This window comes from Giraffa tippelskirchi, chromosome 10 (assembly GCF_054371585.1).
Source record: "Giraffa tippelskirchi isolate mGirTip1 chromosome 10, T2T-mGirTip1v1.2.pri, whole genome shotgun sequence".
In the NCBI taxonomy this organism is placed as follows: domain Eukaryota; kingdom Metazoa; phylum Chordata; class Mammalia; order Artiodactyla; family Giraffidae; genus Giraffa; species Giraffa tippelskirchi.
The window spans coordinates 25,243,854-25,264,593 of NC_137284.1; the positions used below are offsets into that span (position 1 = coordinate 25,243,854).

The 20,740-nt window shown below is 36.1% G+C and overlaps 1 long non-coding RNA gene across 3 annotated transcripts in view; it reads left to right on the forward strand.

The window, feature by feature from the left end:
- LOC145523459 (uncharacterized) overlaps window positions 1-20,740 on the forward strand; it is a 45,608-nt gene that overhangs the window by 16,025 nt on the left and 8,843 nt on the right. For 2 of the 3 annotated variants that reach the window (XR_014066575.1, XR_014066576.1), the window contains 2 exons: window positions 8,812-8,908; window positions 11,174-11,258. This is a non-coding gene — a long non-coding RNA (uncharacterized LOC145523459). Of the gene's footprint in view, window positions 1-8,811; window positions 8,909-11,173; window positions 11,297-14,467; window positions 17,645-20,740 lie in introns of those variants that run through there. The other variant, XR_014066577.1, reaches the window with a different exon arrangement.

The window sequence follows — 20,740 nt, forward strand, 5'->3', positions numbered from 1 at the left end:
AGCAAATTTGGCCCATTCTTTGCTAAATTATTACAATTTAAGCCATATTTGCTACAAAGAAGAAAAAATTTCACTGAAGATCCGTGTAGAATCTGTAGATTTGATTTTTCACTTTTGTATTTTAAGCATAAGACCAGATCAAATTTAGAGACAATAGTTTTTTTTTTTTTTAATTCTTTTGAGATAAAACCTTCACTCTCTGAACAAGGACAATATCAATTAACAGAGAAATTTTAGAAAATTCTACCTAATAGATAATAGTTTTAGTTAATTAACTACATGGTTTCTAAGTTCCTATTACCAGTCATGATTGTGTTCCTTTTTAACTGTACCAGGCACCTACAAAATGGACATTTAAAGATAATTGCTTATTTTACTGTATTGCATTACATTTGAAAAAATGGTCTTTTACATTATTTGATGTCTTCTTTTTTTCAGTAATAAAATCTATTTTCATATATTTAACCTTAAATTGCTTTAAAAAATACCCTTAATTTGATCCTTACTCTGGTTCCAAATCTATTTCACTCAGCTTTCATGAAGACATTTTTCCCAAGTGTTAATGGAATTTTGAGCTTTTTTATTTCCTTTCAGAATTTAACTTCTCACTTTGAAACTTTAGGTAAATAATATGAAGGAGGAAATTGGTGTTACAAAGAGGAGACCTGAAAAGCAGTTTAATAGGTGTATTTTATGATTCAGTCTTGGAAGAAATTAAAAGAAAAAAAGAGACTGGGGAGAAGTTTTCTTGAACAGGAATTTCATTCCTTCCCTGCTAAATCAGAAGAATCTCAAACTTACAGAATGAGTCGCTGATAAAACTAGATTATGGTGTTACTTATATCTTGTGTTTCTGGTAAAAAGTGAATTGAGGTAAAACTAAGCCCACAAAACCCAACAGGTTGGGAAAGATCTTTTAGAATTAATCCTTGGGCATAGTAGGTAGATTGTCCATCAGCTTTGCTAAACTGAGTCAGATAGACAAGAAGAACCAAAACTTGAGAAATTATTGCTTCAGAGGAGTCAGGAGTTAGCAAAATGATTCACAAATTTAATTAACATATGTCTTATTACTTAATTCTTATGACTAGTAAGGAGATACTAGGTTATATTAGGCTTCCCTGGTGGGTCAGTGATAAGGAATATAACTCTACAGTAAGCCATCTTTTCAAGTTAATATAAAAATAATCACTAACATCTCTTTGGAAGTGATCTTTAAGCTAGTTGTTGAAATATTTAATGCATGAGCAACATAATGAAGGAAACAGGACATTTCTTAAATAAAAGATGTAATTTTATATTTTTAGAGAAACACATTCTTTATTATATTCTTAAACTTGACATAAAACATCAAATTAAACAGGAGACAATGACCTTACATAAGAGGTAAGAACTTACATTTACCAAAGACTACAAATCATGAAAATGTAAGCTAAAAGCTATGATATATTTGTAATTCTTATGACTGTCATAGGATTAATATCCAGACTATCTTGCACAAGATGTTCTAGTGATGAATACTTAGGTGATGATGATGACACAAAAACATCTGAAACAGTTCTTGCCATATAGTTACTAGATTTTCATAAAAAGACATGTACACACACAACAGATAGGTTTATTAACCATATAACATGATTACTTACTACATTAAGTAGAAATGAATCATCATAAATGTCTTCATCCTTTTCATCTTCATGTTGAGTATGATAAGGAGGAGGAGAAGGAAGGGTTGATTTTGCTGATTTAGGGATGGCAGAGGCAGAAGAGGAAGAGAAGGTGAAAGGGGAGACAAGAGGGGCAGGGATACTGGATAAATTTTATAGAAATACATTGTAATTTCTGTCTGACTTTTAAATTTCTCTAAAAGTTTTTTATATGGTCCCAATCCTTTGCTGGAATTAAATTCTCCAACTTTATATTCTCTACCTGCCTTTTGCTTTAGGTTGTCATATAATGACTTCACTTTTTCTCCAATCATATTAGAGTCTATGTGTATTCTTTCTTATAACAATCCTGCACCCACATAAAAGCACTGTCAGTATGAGATAAGAAGGTATTTTGCAAAAAGTACAAGGTTTTCATACTTGCTGGTATAGCTGTAGAGATGACTTCATAATTTGTTCTTTTAACAATGGTCCTTACATGGGATTCACTTATCTCTTGAAATGGTGGCAACCACAGCTGCAAAACTCAGTCTACAATACATGTCAAGCAATTCAGCTTTTTCTTGTAATATCATGACTTTGCTTCTTAGGAGCTTTCCCGGCATCACTAGTGGCATTTTGTATGGGTCCCACGGTGTTATTCAAGGTTTACAATATCTCATTAAACATGATGGAAATTAGACAAGAACAGCAAGAGATCGTGATAATGGGAGAGATCAGGTTTGGGAAGAGATCGTGAGAAACTGCAGAGATCAGATTGCCAAGATAAGAGATTTACTGAAGAGATGCCAGCTTACTGGGGGATGATTGGCATCTGGGGCCTTTGAAGCTGATACTCACAACACTCAAGCTCTCTGCAGTAGCAACACCTGGCTACAATATTATCACAGGACTATGGTGTGTATTACCATTAATTTTATGCAGTTATGAATTAATTCTGCATCTTTACCCTTGTTTACTTTTCTCTTGGCTGTGAATGGCATTATGTACAATTTTGGTGTGTAAATTTTGATAAATTTTAACTTGTTATAAGAAATTTCTGTATATTTTATAGTGGCAAATGATGAGATAGACTAGTATCAATATGTATCTTATGCATTTATGACTGAAAGTCAGGTAGTCTCGTACCAAAAGATTTTTGAGAAAGGGATTGAGAGCTAGATTGAAAGATTGAGAGACAGAGAGAACATGTAGAGGCCACCAAAATTCATTAACTTAGTGCTTTGACAACAATTTTATGCTTATATTTTGAATAAATAAGGTTATTTTTGCTAGCTAAATTTTTTCTCTTTTAACATCTGTATTCACACATGCAGTTATAGGACATATTACTGAAAATACATGATTGAGCATGTAAAAAGGACTGACCACTTTTCCCACGTGTACTTGTGTAGCCAGGATGGACTTAGCTGAGCATTTAATGGAAACTTAGCTTGGGGGTATACTTGGGGGTATACCTTCCACTACTCAGGGCAAATTTACACTAAATGCATTAGAATCTAGAGAGAAATCTGTGTTGTTTAGACGGTATTTAGAGTACTACATTATTGTTGCCATTATTTTGGCTGTAAACAAAGCATGATTTGGTGTACAGAAAGCTGGGAGAAATAAACTAGTATGGTCCTGACACAAGAGAGACTGAAAGTAAACATTAGAGCACGTAGTACCTTTGTAGCAGGAAAGTAGTTGTTTTCATGAAAACACCAACAAATTGGTAGCACTGACAAAGAGCCTCAATCAAAGGGTTTGTAAGACTGGCCTTTGATGAGATGGCCAGAGTAGAAAAGGTTTTCTTGTCTTGGCTAGCTCAGCACCCATTCCCCCCTTCTTCTGATAACACCATCTTGAATTTAATTTGCAACCACCCTACCATCAATTCATTGTGGGACTTCCCTTATCCCTCAGGAGTAGGGATATAACCCAGGCCTGACAATATAGAGCATTATAAAAAATTGTTTAACACTTTTTAAAACATAGAGACATAATATGCATATCATAATCCACTCTTTTCTAGTGTACAGTTCATTGATTGTCAGCATATTTACAGGAATGGGCAACCATCACCAATATCTAATTCCAGATCAACTGTATCATTCTCCAAAAGAAATCTTGTGCCCATTAGCAGTTATTCCTCAATGGCATCCACAACCAGCACTTGGCAACCACCAATCTATTTTATGTCTCCTTGGATTTTCCTGAATGGACATTTTATGTAAACAGAATCATACAGTACATAGCCTTTAATGTCTATCTCCTTTCACTCAGTGTAAAGTTTTCAAGGTTTAAACTAAAGAGCCTCTTGATGAAAGTGAGAGAGGAGAGTGAAAAAGTTGGCTTAAAGCTCAACATTCAGAAAACTAAGATCATGGCATCTGGTCCCATCACTACATGGCAAATAGATGGAAAAACAGCGGAAACAGTGGCTGACTTTATTTTTTTGGGCCCAAAATCACTGCAGATGGTGATTGCAGCCATGAAATTAAAAGACACTTACTCCTTAGAAGGAAAGTTATGATCAACCTAGACAGCATATTAAAAAGCAGAGACATTACTTTGCCAACAAAGGTCTGTCTAGTCAAGGCTATGGTTTTTCCAGTGGTCATGTATGGATATGACAGTTGGACTATAAAGAAAGCTGAGAACTGAAGACTTGATGCTTTTGAGCTGTGGTGTTGGAGAAGACTCTTGAGAGTCCCTTGGACTGCAAGGAGATCCAACCAGTCCATCTTAAAGGAGATCAGTCCTGGGTATTCATTGGAAGGACTGATGTTGAAGCTGAAACTCCAATCCTTTGGCCACCTGATGTGAAGAGCTGACTCATTTGAAAAGATCCTGATGCTGGTAAAGATTGAGGGCAGGAGGAGAAGGAGACGACAGAGGATGAGATGTTTGGATGGCATCACTGACTCAATGGACATGAGTTTGGGTAAACTCCGAGAGTTGGTGATGGACAGGGAAGCCTGGCATGCTGCGGTTCATGGGGTCGCAAAGAGTCAGACACGACTGAGCAAATGAACTGAACTGAACTGAACATGTATGTATGTATGTATCACTATTTCCTTCTTTTTGTGGCTGAATAATTTTTCACTCTATGGTTATAAAACACTTTGTTCATCCATCTATCAGTTCATTCATCAGTTGAGAACATTCTAGATTTTAGCTATTATGATTGATGCTACTATGAACAATCATGTCAAATTTGTGTGGAAATATGATATCAGAGGAAGAACTAAAGAGCCTCTTGATGAAAGTGAAAAAGAAGAGTGAAAAAGCTGGCTTAAAGCTTAACATTCAAAAAATGAAGATCATGGCATCCGGCCCCATCACTTCATGGCAAATAGATGGGGAAACAATGGAAACAGTGACAGACTTTATTTTCTTGGACTCCAAAATCACTGCAGATGGTGACTGCAGCCATGAAATTAAAAGACGCTTGCTCCTTGGAAGATAAGCTATGACCAACCTAGACAGCCTATTAAAAAGCAGAGACATTACTTTGCCGACAAAGTCCATCTAGTCAAAACTGGTTTTTCCAGTAGTCATGTATGGATGTGAGAGTTGGACTATAAAGAAAGCTGAGCACCAAAGAATTGATGCTTGAACTGTGGTGTTGGGGAAGACTCTTGAGAGTCCCTTGGACTGCAAGGAGATCAAACCAGTCAATCCTAAAGGAAATCAGTCCTGAATATTCAATAGAAGGACTGATGCTGAAGCTGAAGCTCCAATACTTTGGCTACCTGATGTGAAGAACTGATTCATTGGAAAAGACCCTACTGCTGGGAAAGATTGAAGGAGAAGGGGATGACAGAGGATGAGATGGTTGGATGGTATCACTGACTCGATGGACATGATTTTGAGTAAGCTCCGGGAGTTGGTGATGGACACGCAAGCCTGGCAGGCTGCATGAAGTCCATGGGGTCACAGTCAGACACTTCTGAGTGACTGAACTGAACTGATGATATCAGTTATCTTGGGTACATACTCATACTATGAGCAGAATCACTGGATCATACAGTAACGTTAAATTTCCGTTTAATAGGGAAAATAATAGCAGCTCTCTGGGCAAATCTCAAAGGGACTTTGATTTCATTCGCTCCTTTCGGTGGTTCCAAACTGCATTTTCTTTTCTTTTATGAACGATTATGGAGTGCTAATTTTCTAGGTTGCTGTGAAGCACAAAAGAGAAAACTGGGAATAGGATAAGTTAAACCACTACACATCTCACTATTCTTAACCAATATTGAAATGGTTTTCTTGAATAAATACTCCCCAGGTGGTGGAAAACTACTAGTTAATATTTAGAGTTCTGAAAAAAAAAAATGATTGAAAAAAAAAGAGGTCCTTAAAAAAAAAAAGTGATTGTGATCATTTCTGCCAGTATGCTCACTGCTTTTATAATGACAGGATTTGGGGAGCCCTTACTCTGCCATTTGTAGCTGACATCCCTATACTTCTAGTTTTTGCAATGATTATCTTGGTCAAAGCATGTGATATAATATGGTCCTAAGAAAAATAATTGTACTTTTGTAACATGCTGAGGGTTTAGAGCTTGGGATCTGAGAGTAGTAGTTATTTTAGATGCATTGCCCATATCCCTGGAGCCTCTGACTTCACTGCACGCTTGCCAACTTCCAGTTGTGTATATTTGCATATGGTTGCTGCCTCAGAACTTTCTAAAACCATTTACATCTGCTCTAATCTCAATGACATCAGCCTGGACTTGCTTCTTAAAAACAATGACTAATAGTAGTTGACGTGCAGAGATAAGTCTCCCTGGTCCTTTAGGTGGTATAATTTTGAGAAGGGTGTTTTACATTAGTGCCTGAAGTATCCCTTCAGGGTTAAAAGCTTTAGTTGCCCAAAGCGGCAGTTAACTTATAATGTACTCCTCATCAGTTTTTCACCTTCCCTGTCCTGTCTTCCACTTTCCTACTGACATAACCTTCACAGATGAAATCCCTGGAGTTGAATCTTTTGCTCAAGGTCTGTTTCTGGGAAAACCTGACTTAGAAGGAAAGCCTAGAGCAAACTGAAACAATGCATTCTACCATAAGAGTGCTGACCTGGGAAATAAAATCTGAAGTGGAAGTAAAATCTGCTACCTGGGGGTAAAATCTGAGAAAGTAAAGCTGAGTTCTGGAGACCATGTTTAAGCCTTTCTATTAAGTACTGACTTTCTAGTCACCTTCAATTATTGAGCCGAGATATTCTCTTTTTAGTTTTAAATTAATTTGAGTTGTTTTTTCTACTTTTTTTCTTTTGAAAGAATTCTGAATAAAGAATAAAGAATTCTGAATATGGTGGACTGCAGACTTAAAAAAAAAAAGCATAATATCCTTAGATGAGCAAAGCTAATTTTATGAAAACAATGGAAGTAACAGCACCCTGATCGAGACTTAGTTGCTTCTCACAAGCAGGGATCAAAGATATTTAAAAGGTTTAGGATACAAGCTTCGTTGGTTTAAATCAGGTCTTTTCAGGTAGGTACCTAATTGAGATTAGGATGAAAATATGACACAATTGCTTAGGATTGGTGGATCAGCATGGTGAGCATCTTGAAGCAACTCTTGATAAGTAAACTGTTTGATGATCATGCTATTTGCCCAGTCAAGAAAACTATTTTTTTCAGATAAACTGATAATGCAGGAATATCCTGAAGCAAACAGTGACACTATTTATTAATTTAAAATCTTCCTATAATAAATAGTTGTCTTGTTGACATACTTATTCTCAGTTCTCAATCCTGATACGTAAGTAATGTCACACAGGTGGTCTTAATTCTCATAAAAATAAGTAGGATTTGTCTCATGGGAGGAAGTGTCAGAGATATCAAAGGAATTCTAAACAAAAGACAAGAAAACATAAAGATGATAAAGAATGGATAAAATATCAAGAACAAAGCCATAGTGGAATTAATAAAAAATTAGCAAAGAAAGCGAATTTTGGTGAGATAGTAAAGAATCGAACAGGAACTTTGTCCTCTTTTCATGAGGAGCCTTGGAAGATTATAAAACACCTCACTCTTGGGAAATATATGTGTTTGAAATTTTTTGTTTTGTTTTGCTTAGAAGGCTTGGTTTTTAAGTGATTACACAATAGAATGTATGATCAACTGAATAACTGTTACTTCAAACTTCTAGGTATTTGAATTTTTTTTTTCTTTTTGGTATAATAATATCAAACACTGTGCTTTGAGGATTGATTGGAAAATGTAAATTAAATTATCTGCAAAGAATGATAACAGGCGAGTGAGACTATGAACGTCTTGACTTCCATCTTGGCATACATTATGGGAGCCATATAAAGGGCATTTATTCTGGGGAGCTGAGGAAAGGACAGCCCAAAGTTTGACATTTTTGTCAAACAACACTGCCAAAACTTAAGACAAAAAGCTCTGTTCAGTTCAGTCACTCAGTCATGTCGGACTGTTTGCAACCCCTTGGATTGCAGCACTCCAGGCTTCCCTGTCCATCACCATCTCCCAGAGCTTGCCCAAACTCATGTCCATTGAGTTGATGATGGCATCAAACCTTCTCATCCAATATTGTCCCTTTCTTTTCCTGCCTTTCAATCTTTCCCAGAGAGAGGGTCTTTTCCAATGAGTCAGTTCTTCGCATTAAACTCATTGGAAAAGACCCTGATCCTGGGAAATATCTTATTTTGTTTTCATATTCCGAGAAACCCCAGCAAGAAAACAATAGCAATCTAATATTCTTAGACCAATCACAGCTTCACATTTAGAATATAGTTTCACTATATTCTTATGCTGACCTAGACACTTAATAGAAAGATGGCTCTGGGAAAATAGCTCATTGTCTCTCGGTCACCTTATATTAAATACAAATTGTGGGAAATGATAATATTACCTCACAAATATGAGGCAAAAAATCAAACGAGTGAAAAAAAATAGTGAAACTAACAAAGTCTGGCATAAAACTGGAAAACACTAAAGGTTAGTTGTTTTGTTTTGTTTTGTTTTAGACTTCTATGAAAATTTGCAAGGGAAATAAAAGTCTAGACCAACTTGGATGGATACAATGACTTCATGCTTATTTGTTTATTTCACCTGTGAATCTCCTTTCAGACTCTTCATTCACATTAACATATCAGGAAAGGTCACAATTCTGGGTTACTTTTTTCCCAGGGAGACATACTGCTTAATCAGTGCTTTATCTGGAAGGGAATGATTGTGATTGGACATTTGACCATCGGGCAGAAGAAGAAACCCTCCTGCCTTCTGGGTAAGTGTGAGGAATTTAGGAGCTAACATGGAGGGGATGGGCAATGAACTGGAAGTTGGGAGACAGGCTCTGCAACCCTCTATACATATTTAACCATGTGTCACAATTTCTTGAAATCTCAATTTTTCCCATCTGTAGAATGGGAGACTTTACAAGTCCCTCATGAGGATTACACAAGATGATGCTGAGTGAAGTATTTTAAAAATTCTTAAAAGATAGATGAATGTAAATTTCAGTATTTTTTCCATATTACTTCCCCCTAGATACTCAAAGTGAAAGTGAAAGTCATTCAGTCATGTCCAACTCTTTGCGATCCCATGGACTATACAGTCCATGGAATTCTCCAGACCAGAATACTGGAGTGGGTTGCCTTTTCCTTCTCTAAGGGATCTTCCTTGGTGGCTCAGACGGTAAAGCGTCTGCCTACAATGCGGGAGAGCTGGGTTCGATCCCTGGGTCGAGAAGATCCCCTAGAGAAGGAAATGGCAAACCACTCCAGTACTCTTGCCTGGAAAATCCCATGGACAGAGGAGCCTGGTAGGCTAGTCCATGGGGTTGCAAAGTCAGACACGACTGAGCGACTTCACTTTCTTTCTTTCACTTTCTCTAGGGGATCTTCCCAACCCAGAGATCAAACCCAGGTCTCCCGCAAAGAGCTGTAAAGTAAAAGCAAATAAAATGTGAGGCAGCAGCAGTCAGGCTAGCTGCTGGTCCCAGAGAAAGTTTTTGTAGTGTCTTTCCTACCATGGTTCGTAATAAACCTTACTGAAGATTTGCAATGGTGCCACTGAAAGTATTTCTGGAAGTTTGCAAGTTCTCAGTGCATGAGATTTCAGCAATGGAAAACAGTAGGCAAGAAAGAAGGCCTCCCAAGAAATATATAAATATTCTATGTGATATGAAAAGAGGAATTTGGAAATTTACTCTCAACCTTGGTTTCTTAGGAAAGGTACTCTATCATGAAACAAAATCTTTATTGAGCACCTACTGTGTTCCAGGATGTTAGCTGCCCTTAATGGAGAGCCATCTGTGTTCCAGAGAGTATGCTAAACACTTAACAACTTTCATTATCTCATTTAATCCTTAAAAGAATGTATAAGAGTAATATTAACATACCCTTTTGATATACTTGGAAAATGAGAACCAGAGAAATGAAGTAAGTTATTTAAGGTAGATACTGGTAGCTTTTGGCAGAATCGTGGTTCAAATCTAGGTCTGCACCATTCCAAAGACTGTGCCTTCAAACACAATGCTCTACTGACACACAATGAAGTCTTTCAGAGACTTTACTCTTATTCAACTAATTAAGCAAATTCTATAAAGTTCTCTAAAATAAACACAAACTGAAAGTTACTTCACTCCAATTTTTTAAATGGAATTGCTCCTTCCAGCAATTTAGGGACCACAATGAGAATGAACATGGGATAAACAGACAATTGAAAATTCTTATCAAGAATGTGTTTAGGAATTTTTATTTTATATTAAATCCTGAGAAGTAGGAATTTAAACACTCTGTTTTACATCTAAAAGTGTTGGTCAGAAATCAGATTTTCAGAAAGTTTTCTTTGTTCTTCAAATCAAATAATTATTATCTGGTAGTGTAGCTTATTTCTTGCAGTCCAGGCTATTCCACTGAAGTATTACAAAATAGGCCTCTCATTTAGAGTTACCAAAAAAAATGTCATTTCTTCTATTCCAACTTTCCATGAGATGGAGCCTGAGAATATCAGAGTTGTTGGAAGTGTTAAAAAGAAAGGGAAAGAGTTTTTTTTTTTTTAAGCAAGTGAGAGAGCATAGGTTTCTGTTCAAAACTCTTTCATCAACAATACTAATGTACTCATATTTGAAATGGAAAACCAATGAATTGAAAATATTCGTGCCTAGAAATTGCAAGTTGTAATAACACCAAAAGACTTTATTGTATGTCCAGGCATACATAGAAAGAAAACCTGTGAGTCACTTGAAATATGAATAACTAAAGATCTGAAACTTGGTTCTTTAAAATTCTTCTTCAAAATGAGTATTACAATGGAAAAGATTATGTATCTTTACCAGAGATAGTTTTGGAGGCCTACAGATCTTTTGCATTGATATCAACATATCACACAGGCAGGTAGCCATAACCCAGTCTGGCTTTCCATTTATCTGACAACATTTTTGTCACAGCAGAGGATCTGAGATGGTGTAAAAGTGTTTGTATCCCAGCAGCAGGCCAAAACCAGGAGTTGTCGGTCAAGGTTGTAATGTGTATATTCTGTCATGTAGCTGCAGATAGCTGCCTCAAGGAGTATGTCATGAGGAATTCTAAGGATGATGAGGCCAGACTTGACTCTGCATGGATCCACAGCAGGTAAGCACTGGAATAAATGTGGCTGGCTGCCATCAGATGTAGGAGATCCTTTGCATTTGAAGCTGAGCTTTTAATAGTATTGAGGTGAAAAAGTACAGTTGAAGAGTTTTTGCATCATATCTGTAGCAGGAGAGGAATGTATATCAAAAAGTCTAATTGGGATGGTTAGCTTTCACTAGCTAGTGACTACATGCACTAAAAATGATTTTAATCTATCAAGTTAGCTAGGCAGTAAGACTCTCTGGCAACAAAGGTGATGCAACCATTCTGGAGGATAATTTAGCAAAATATATTACAAGCTTTGGGCTTCTCAGGTGGCTCAGTGGGTAAAGAATCTGCCTGAAATGCAGGAGACAAAGGAGATGTGGTTTCTATCCCTGGGTCAGGAAGATCCTCTGGAGAAGGGAATGGCTACCTACTCCAGTATTCTTGCCTGGAGAATCCCATGGGCAGAGGAATCTGGCAGGCTGAAGTCCATACTTTCGCAAAGAGTCAGACATGACTGAAGCAACTAAGCAAGCAAGCAAGCATTAAAAGCCTCAAAATGTCTATATGCTTTCTCGAGGCAATTTCAATACTAAAAGTTTAATTTTAAGGAAAATCTGTTAGAGGATTGACCTGAAAAATGATTGTTCATGATAATATTAACTATTAGGGTAAAAATTTGAACCAACCCTGTTCCTATATAAAGAATTAGTTAAATAAACTACCATATGTCAATAAAGGAAGTGTGTGTCAGTCGCTCAGTCATATCCGACTTTTTGTGACCCCATAGACTGTAGCCCACCAGGCTCCTCTGTCCATGGGGATTCTTCAGGCAGGAATACTGGAGTGGGTTGCCATGCCCTCCTCCAGGAGATCTTCCCAAAACAGGGATCGAACGTGCATCTATTATGTCTCCTGCATATAGGTGAGTTATTTACCCACTAAGTCACCTGGGAAGCCCAATAAAGGAAATATCATGCAGCTATTTTGATGATCCCTGTACATTTTGATTCTTAGACATTTGTGGGTTACAGATCATTCTTAGAATCAGATTAACACCATGGACACTCTCCTTTTTTAAAATGTACCTGAGTTTAACTAAATTCACACCAGGAGTTAGATACAAAATGCTAATAAGGCCATGAATCTCCAAATTCAACATTAACTACCACCAAATTATAAAATGTTCACAATGTATTAAATTTTAGAAATCAGAATATGTAACATATACATAGCATTATTCCTTTTAACTTAAATATATAGATTTATACATGAATATTACATTTTATGATCCCTAAAAAAGCTATCACTAGCATAGGTCTTCTGCCTACCATTAGATTAAATATTTGTTATTGTTCTTTCTATAAATTTTACCAGTTAAGGTTTTTGTTATTTTTGTTTTGTTTTTGCTACAGAGTGGTTTCATAGAGTTATTCCCTATCCCATTTTTTGGGGGTTTTTTTTGGCCATATTGTAGGGCATGTGGAATCTTAGTTTCTTCACCAGGAATTAAAAAAAAAAATAGTAAAAGACTGTGGCTCTTAAGCTACCACTTACTCTCCCTGAAAGTCGTTCAGTCGTGTCTGACTATTTGTGACCCCGTGGACTATACAGTCCATCGAATTCTCTAGGCCAGAATACTGGAGTGGATAGCCTATCCCTTCTCCAGCAGATCTTTCCAACCCAGAAATCAAACTGGGGTCTCCTGCATTGCAGGTGGATTCTTTACCAACTGAGCTTTCAGGGAAGCCCTTTTAATTTAAATATATATATTTATACATGAATATTACATTTTATGATCCCTAAAAAACTATTCAATGGCATAGGTCTTCTGCCTACCATTAGCAGACAGAAATTACATCTAATATTTGAATTATTTTCTCAGAAGTTTACTTTTTCCTTTTTATAAGTTTGTTAAAACAAAGACGAAATCCTCAACTACCTACCAATTACACATACAGACATAAGACTTAATTACTTTTAATCAGAGGGAACATATTTAAAAAAATTCTTATACAGAAACTAATGATGAATCTCAGTTTGTCAGTTTTCTGCATTTCTGTGTGTGTGTGTTTGTGTGTGTGTGTGTGTGATTGAAAGTTGTTAGCTGTGATCAATAGAAACCAACTCTAGCTAATTTAAGCAGAAGGGGTAATTATTAAATGGAAATGAGCTAGTTAATAGCTTCCAAGATGACAGTGTAAAAAACTTTAAGAGGACTTCCTTGGCAGTCTAGTGGTTAAGACTCCACATTTCCATTGCAGGGGGTATGGGTTTGATCCCTGATGAGGGAACTAAGATTCCACAGTGTGGCAAAAAAAAAAATGGGGGGGATAGGGAAGAACTCTGTGAAACCACTCTGCAGCAAAAAAAAAACAGCAATAACAAAAACCTTAACTGGTAAAATTTATAAAAAGAACAATAACGATATCAACTATTTAATCTTTGGAAAATCTCCTCAGGATATAATGCAAATAAATAAATATTTATTGAAAGAAATCTAAAGCTTATTTTAAAAAATAGTAAAAGACTGTGGCTCTTGAGCTATGACTTACTCTCCCCACCCCTATTCAGCCTGATGGAAGTTCCTTTCCAGGTAAGTGAGACCAAGAAAATAGGTCTCCCACTCCCCCCAGTTTTCATTCAAGAACTATGGTACCTCCATGGGAGAGACAATTTGCCATCATTTTTCACCTCTTCAAGCTCCATGTTGCCAAGGCAAAATTGAAGGTTTATGTAGTTGAAAAGTCAGGGATCTCCCCTTCTCCACAGCTCTTATTCATAGGGCAGAGGCTTTTATGCCACATGTGACAGGCTAAGAATGTGTGTGTGTGTGTGTGTGTGTTCAGTCATGTCTGACTCTTTGTGACACCATGAAAAGGAATTTTCTAGGCAAGAATACTGGAGTGGGTTGCCATTTCCTACTCCAAGGGATCTTCCCAACCCAGGGATCAAACCCGCATCTCTGGTGTCTCCTGCATTGGCAGGCAGATTCTTTACCACTGTGCCACCTGGGAAGCCTATAATACTGAGTCCTCAGTTGAACTTACCCCATCTCACTTGTACGATGGAGGTTTCATGCAGGGAAAGGCAAGTTAAGGAGACTAAAGGCTGCCACCCTACCCAGTTCCCTGACTGAAAAACAGGAATGTCACTGAGAGAAGCAGTCAATTGAATAATGGTACCGACATATTGCCTTGGAAAGGCAGGTGATAAGAACACAGGGCTCCAAAGTTCTTCCAACTGAGCACTCACGTAGATCAAGTATGCATAAGATCAGCAAGGAAATCGATGACTTGAACAAAAACTATAAGTAAAGATGGGCACAATAAAGAACAGAAATGGTATGGTCCTAACAGAAGCAGAAGATATTAAAAAGAGGTAGCAAGAATACACAGAAGAACTGTACAAAAAAGATCTTCATGACCCAGATAATCACAATGGTGTGATCACTCACCTAGAGCCAGATATCCTGGAATGCGAAGTCAAATGGGTCTTAGGAAGATCACTACAAACAAAGCTAGTGGAGGTGATGGAATTCCAGTTGATCTATTTCAAATTGTAAACGATGATGCTCTGAAAGTGCTGCACACAAAATGTCAGCAAATTTGGAAAACTCAGCAGTGGCCACAGGACTGGAAAAGGTAGTTTTCATTCCAATTGCAAAGAAAGGCAATGCCAAAGATGCTCAACTACCACACAGTTGCACTCATCTCACATGCTAGTCAAGTTAATGCTCAAAATTCTCCAAGCCAGGCTTCAACAGTATGTGAACATCCAGATGTTCAAGCTGGATTTAGAAAAGGCAAAGGAGCAAGAGATCGAATAGCCAACATCTGTTGAGTCATCGAAAAAGCAAGAGAGTTCCAGAAAAATATCTATTTCTGCTTTATTGACTATGCCAAAGCCTTTGACTGTGTGGATCACAATAAAATGTGGAAAATTCTGAAAGAGATGGGAATACCAGACCACCTGACCTGCCTCTTGAGAAGTCTGTATGCAGGTCAGGAAGCAACAGTTAAAAGTGGACATGAAACAACAGACTGGTTCCAAATTGGGAAAGGAGTATGTCAAGGCTATATATTGTCACCTTGCTTATTTAACTTATATGCAGAGTACATCGTGAGAAATGCTGGGGTGGATGAAGCACAAGCTGGGATCAAGATTGCCAGGAGAAACATCAATAACCTCAGCTATGCAGATGACACCACGCTTATGGCAGAAAGCGAAGAAGAACTAAAGAGCCTCTTGATGAAAGTGAAAGAGGAGAGTGAAAAAGTTGGCTTAAAGCTCAACATTCAGAAAACTAAGATCATGGCATCCAGTCCCATCACTTCATGGCAGATAGATAGGGAGACAATGGACAGTGACAGACTTTATTTTTGGGGGCTCAAAAATCACTGCAGATGATGATTGCAGCCATGAAATTAAAAGACACTTGCTTCTTTGAAGAAAAGTTATGACCAATCTAGACAGCATATTAAAAAGCAGAGACATTACTTTGCTGACAAAGGTCCATCTAGTCAAAGCTACGGTTTTCCAGGAGTCATGTATGGATGTGAGAGTTGCACTATAAAGATAGCTGAACGCCAAATAATTGATGCTTTTGAACTGTGGTGTTGGAGAAGACTCTTGAGAGTCCCTTGGACTGTAAGGAGATCCAACCAGTCCATCCTAAAGGAAATCAATCCTGAATATTCATTGGAAGGACTGATGCTGAATTTGAAACTCCAATACTTTGGCCACCTGATGCAAAGAACTAACTCATTTGTAAAGACCCTGATGCTGGGAAGGATTGAAGGTGGGAGGAGAAGGAGATGACAGAGGATGAGATGGTTGTATGGCATCACCAACCCAACAGATATGAGCTTGAGTATATCTCAGGAATTGGTGATGGACAGGGAGGTCTGGCATGCTGCAGTCCATGGGGTCACAGAGTCAGACACGACTGAGCGACTGAACTGAACTGAAAAACTATAAGAGTAGAATACACATTCCTAATAGCATATGGAATATTCTCTAGGATATGTCATTTGTTAGGCCACAAAACAAACTTCAGTAAAATTAAACAGGTTGAAATCATACAAAATGTTTTCTCCAACCACAATAGACTGAAATTGGAAATAATTGAAATAAACCTAAGAAGTTCACAAATAGTGGAAATCAAGCAACATACTCTTTTAATAACCAATCGGTCAATTAAGAAGTCATAATATAAATTAGAAAATACTTCAAAATGAATAAAGATAAGACAGCATATCAAAACTTATAAGGTGCATTGAAAGCAACCATGCTTCAAAGGCAATATATAGGTATAGCAGGCTATAGCTGAATAAAATATTAAATCTCAAGCCATAACCTTAATGTCTCATATTAAGACACTGAATAAAAGAGCAAAGTAAAACTAGAGCAAGCAGATGGAAAGAAATTATAAAGATTTGAGTATAAATGAAAAGAAGTAGAAGATAGAAAACCATAAATTCAACGAACTGAAAGTTACTTTTGGTAAAAATATCAAAACTGAAGCTGTACTGACCAAGAAAAAAAGAGAAAAGGCTCGGAGTACTTAAGAATCAGAAAGGGTTCATCACTATCCATCTTTTAGAAATAAAAGGGAGCATGAGGGAATATTATGAACTATTTATGCTAACAAACTAGATAACTTAGGTAAAATGGACAAATTCTTAAAAACAGAAATGAAATTTATTCAAGGATAAATGAGAAGTGTGAATAGACCTTTAAAGAATAAATAGATTAAATTAGTACTTCCCAGAAAAAAAATCACAGGCTCAGATAGCTTACCTGGTGATTCCTACCAAATATTTAAAGAAAAATTAACACTGATCTTTAAAAGTTCTTCCAAAAATGTGGAAAAGGAGAGCATACATCCCAAATCATTCTAGGAGGTCGTATTACTCTGATACTAGAACCAGACAAAAAACATCACAAGGGCGCTAAAGACCAATATCTCTCATAAACATATGTATAAAAATTCTCAAACAAATAGTGGATAAAATCCAGCAACATGTAAATAGAATTATAACCCCAAATTATGTGGTATTTACTCCAGAATTGCAAATTTGTTTTAACAGCTGAATGTCAATTAATGTAATGTACCATATCATAGGATAAAAACTCCATGATTGTCTTAATAGATGCAGAAAAAGAATGTGATAAAATTCAATATACTTTCATGATAAAAACTGTAAACAACCTATCAATTAAAGGAACTCCGTCAACTTCACAAAAGACACCTACAGAAAACCCATAGCTAAGATTATATTTAATGGTAAATTACAAAATGATCATGAAAAAGGTAAGAATTTCCACTCGTGTCACTTCCTTTCAATATTGTAATGGAATTTCTAGGGAGGATAATTAAGCAAGAAAAATAAATAAAAGACACAAGATTAAAAATATAAAAAGTAAAACCAACTTTGTTTTCAGGCGATATGGTCTTCAAAGAAATCAACTAAAGATAGTATTAAATGACTTAAACAAGTTTGCAGGATACAAGCTTGATAAGAAAATAAGAAAAATTAACTTTATGTGTACACTGGCAACAAACAATCTGAAACTATTCCAAATACAATAGCATACAAAAGCAAGAAATATTTATGAATAAATTTTACAGAATGAAAAATTATATGCTGAAAACTACAAAACATTGTTGAAAGATATTATATTGTAACTATACAAATGGAAAAATATTCACGTTCCTGAATCAAAAGACATAATGTACTTAAGATGACAATATTTTTCAAATTGATCTGTAGACTGTACATACTCATTTTTAAAATGCAAGATTATTTTTATTTTTTTTCAGAAATTAAAAAGCTGATTCTAAAGTTTATATGGAAATGTTAGGGACTCAGAACAGCCAAGGCAAGCTTGAAAAAGAAAAACACATTTGGAAAAATCATACATATGATTTTAAAATTTGCTCCAAAGCTGTAGTAATCAAGGGGGTCCTGGCACAAGAATAGAGGTGAAGATCAGTGTAACAGAATTGTATATCTGAAAATAAACATTCACATTTATGGGTAGTTGAATTTTTATAAAGGTATAATATAATTCAACAGGAAAAAAACAGGCTTTTCAATAAGTGATGTGCAACAAGTGGAGGTCCACATGAAAAATAATGAATTTAGACCCCTACCTCACACCATACACAAGCTGTAGTATAAGATGAAACCTCTAAGAGGAAGCATGGATAAATCTTCATGACCACAGATTTGGCAATGAATTAGTAGATAGGACACCAAAAGCACAAGCAATAAGAGAATAAAATAGACTAACTGGATTTCAACAAAGTTAAAAGTTTTATGCTTCAAATACCTACAGAATGAGAGAAAGCATTGTATTTGATAAGGAACTTGTACAAATGGCCAATAAGCACATGAGCTATGCTCAATGTCATTAGTCATTAGGAAACTGCAAAATAATCGCATGGTGAGAGAACAATTCATACACATAGGGTGGCTAATGGCCTTTACTGAAATAGTTCATCAACATTTGAAACTGAAACTTGCTTTATCAGTGTTAAATAATCAGTGGAAACTGGGACTGCTGCTTCTACTGTTGTTGACAGAAAGAATGATCTCTCTTATCAGTATTTCCAGATGACCTATACTGAGTGATTGCATCTGATTAACTAAGGTTAGGTTACCTCCCTACAAACTTTCTGCCAGAGAATCTGGGAAAGTGATAAAGCATCTCCAGCCTAACAAAGACAAGTTCTGCTTTTCATCAAGAATTGAAAGCTAAGGAATTCTTCAAATATAGTAAAAATGTACAGATATTGGACAGTCAGAAAAGATAAAAATGTACACTGTGATATGCATATGAATGTGGGAACTTACATGTAAAACAAGCCATGCAGACAACTACATGTACATTCATTAAAACATTTAGAATGCTGTAGTACCAAAATCTCATTTTTCTTCTTCTACTGATCAGTATTTTGTGAATATTTTAATGAATTAAATAAAACTTTAAATAGTAAAACAATCTTAATTATTTTTAAAATAATTACTAAGGTAATATTCATTTTTTATAAGTTTTAATTATTTCACCAGGTGGGTTGGAATGCTCTACTTGAATACTATAGACACAGTATATTATTCTATTCTAATAGCTTGTTTTCGTATTAATTAAATTTCTAATATCATTCATTGCACTTAGAAAATGATTGTCTTTTTACCCACGCATTTGTGAAAGTCTCATCTATAATCATATCTGTCATTCCCGGTTCAATCATATACTCATAAATCTTGCATGGACAGTGTAGTCTGTTTCTAATGAAAGCCTTCAACTTAGTCTAAGAAGCATTCAACTGAGGCACTTTCAAAATCTTCTTTCATTCAAATCGCTGAGGAAGTTCTAAGTACCCCGCTGTCCAAATGACTTAGTGAAATTAATGATCCAAAGGAAAAGTTAAAACCTCTAAAGTCCTTTCTAGACACAAAATCAGAGCATGAAATGCAAGGAAAAGCATGCCAGAGAGGTCTCATGATCAAGCCAGAGGTTCCTGGGCTTTTCTAAGGAGCCAGTAAATCAACATAATTTCATATTCTCAGAGTTCATTGAAAAGAGTAATTATGTTAGTCAAAATAATAAGGCTGAGGCTAGGATCTGAATCATATGCCAAGTGTGATGATAATGAGGATATTGAGGATCCAAAGAAATAGCATAATTTTTTTTTCAAATGAGATGTGATTTTGTGGTAAGGTTAAAAGTACAGACAGTGGAATTTAACAAATGAAGGTTTATATCTAGACACTTCATATAATGCTGAAAATTGTTACAGGCAGAAACCATTACCTGAAAATGGAATGCATTAAAACAATTAGACCATGTTATGCTCAAATCAGGCAGACACATCACTTGTTTACATCTATAACTTTACAGGCAAATGGAACAATGAATTCACATACTTTAATAAAATAATTAACTTCGAAGAAGCTCATTCCTCTGAGTTATTCATGCATTAATTAATTCAGTAAATATTTAATTAGCACCTACCATGTACCTGGCAGTCTAGAGATACTTGTATGTATATGATCTCAGAATAAGGAACCGTGGGGAGGAGTGTGCGCATAAACAGACTGTTTACAAGTAGCACATATTGTTGGGGGGAGGGGGAGTGGAGAGCTGCTCTAAAGATGCGTGTAAAAAATAACATACACACATGCACATACCTACAGCTTACTTTCTAAAGTATAAGATGTTCCACTATAATAATTAAGGTTTGGGGGAGTCTAGAAGAGAGTCAGATTCAGTCTCTGAATTAACTTAACAGATTAAAACTTCTGCTAAATATTTTAGCCATTTGATTGATCATTTTTCCTAATCTGAAGATTTTTAAATAGCATGACAATGTTATCAGTCATATCCAAAAATGGGAAGGGGCTTAAGTCATTTCTAAAAAGGAAAATTATTTTCAAATTTGACTAGGAAAAACACAAATATATTCTTTATAAAGAGAAACACTTAAA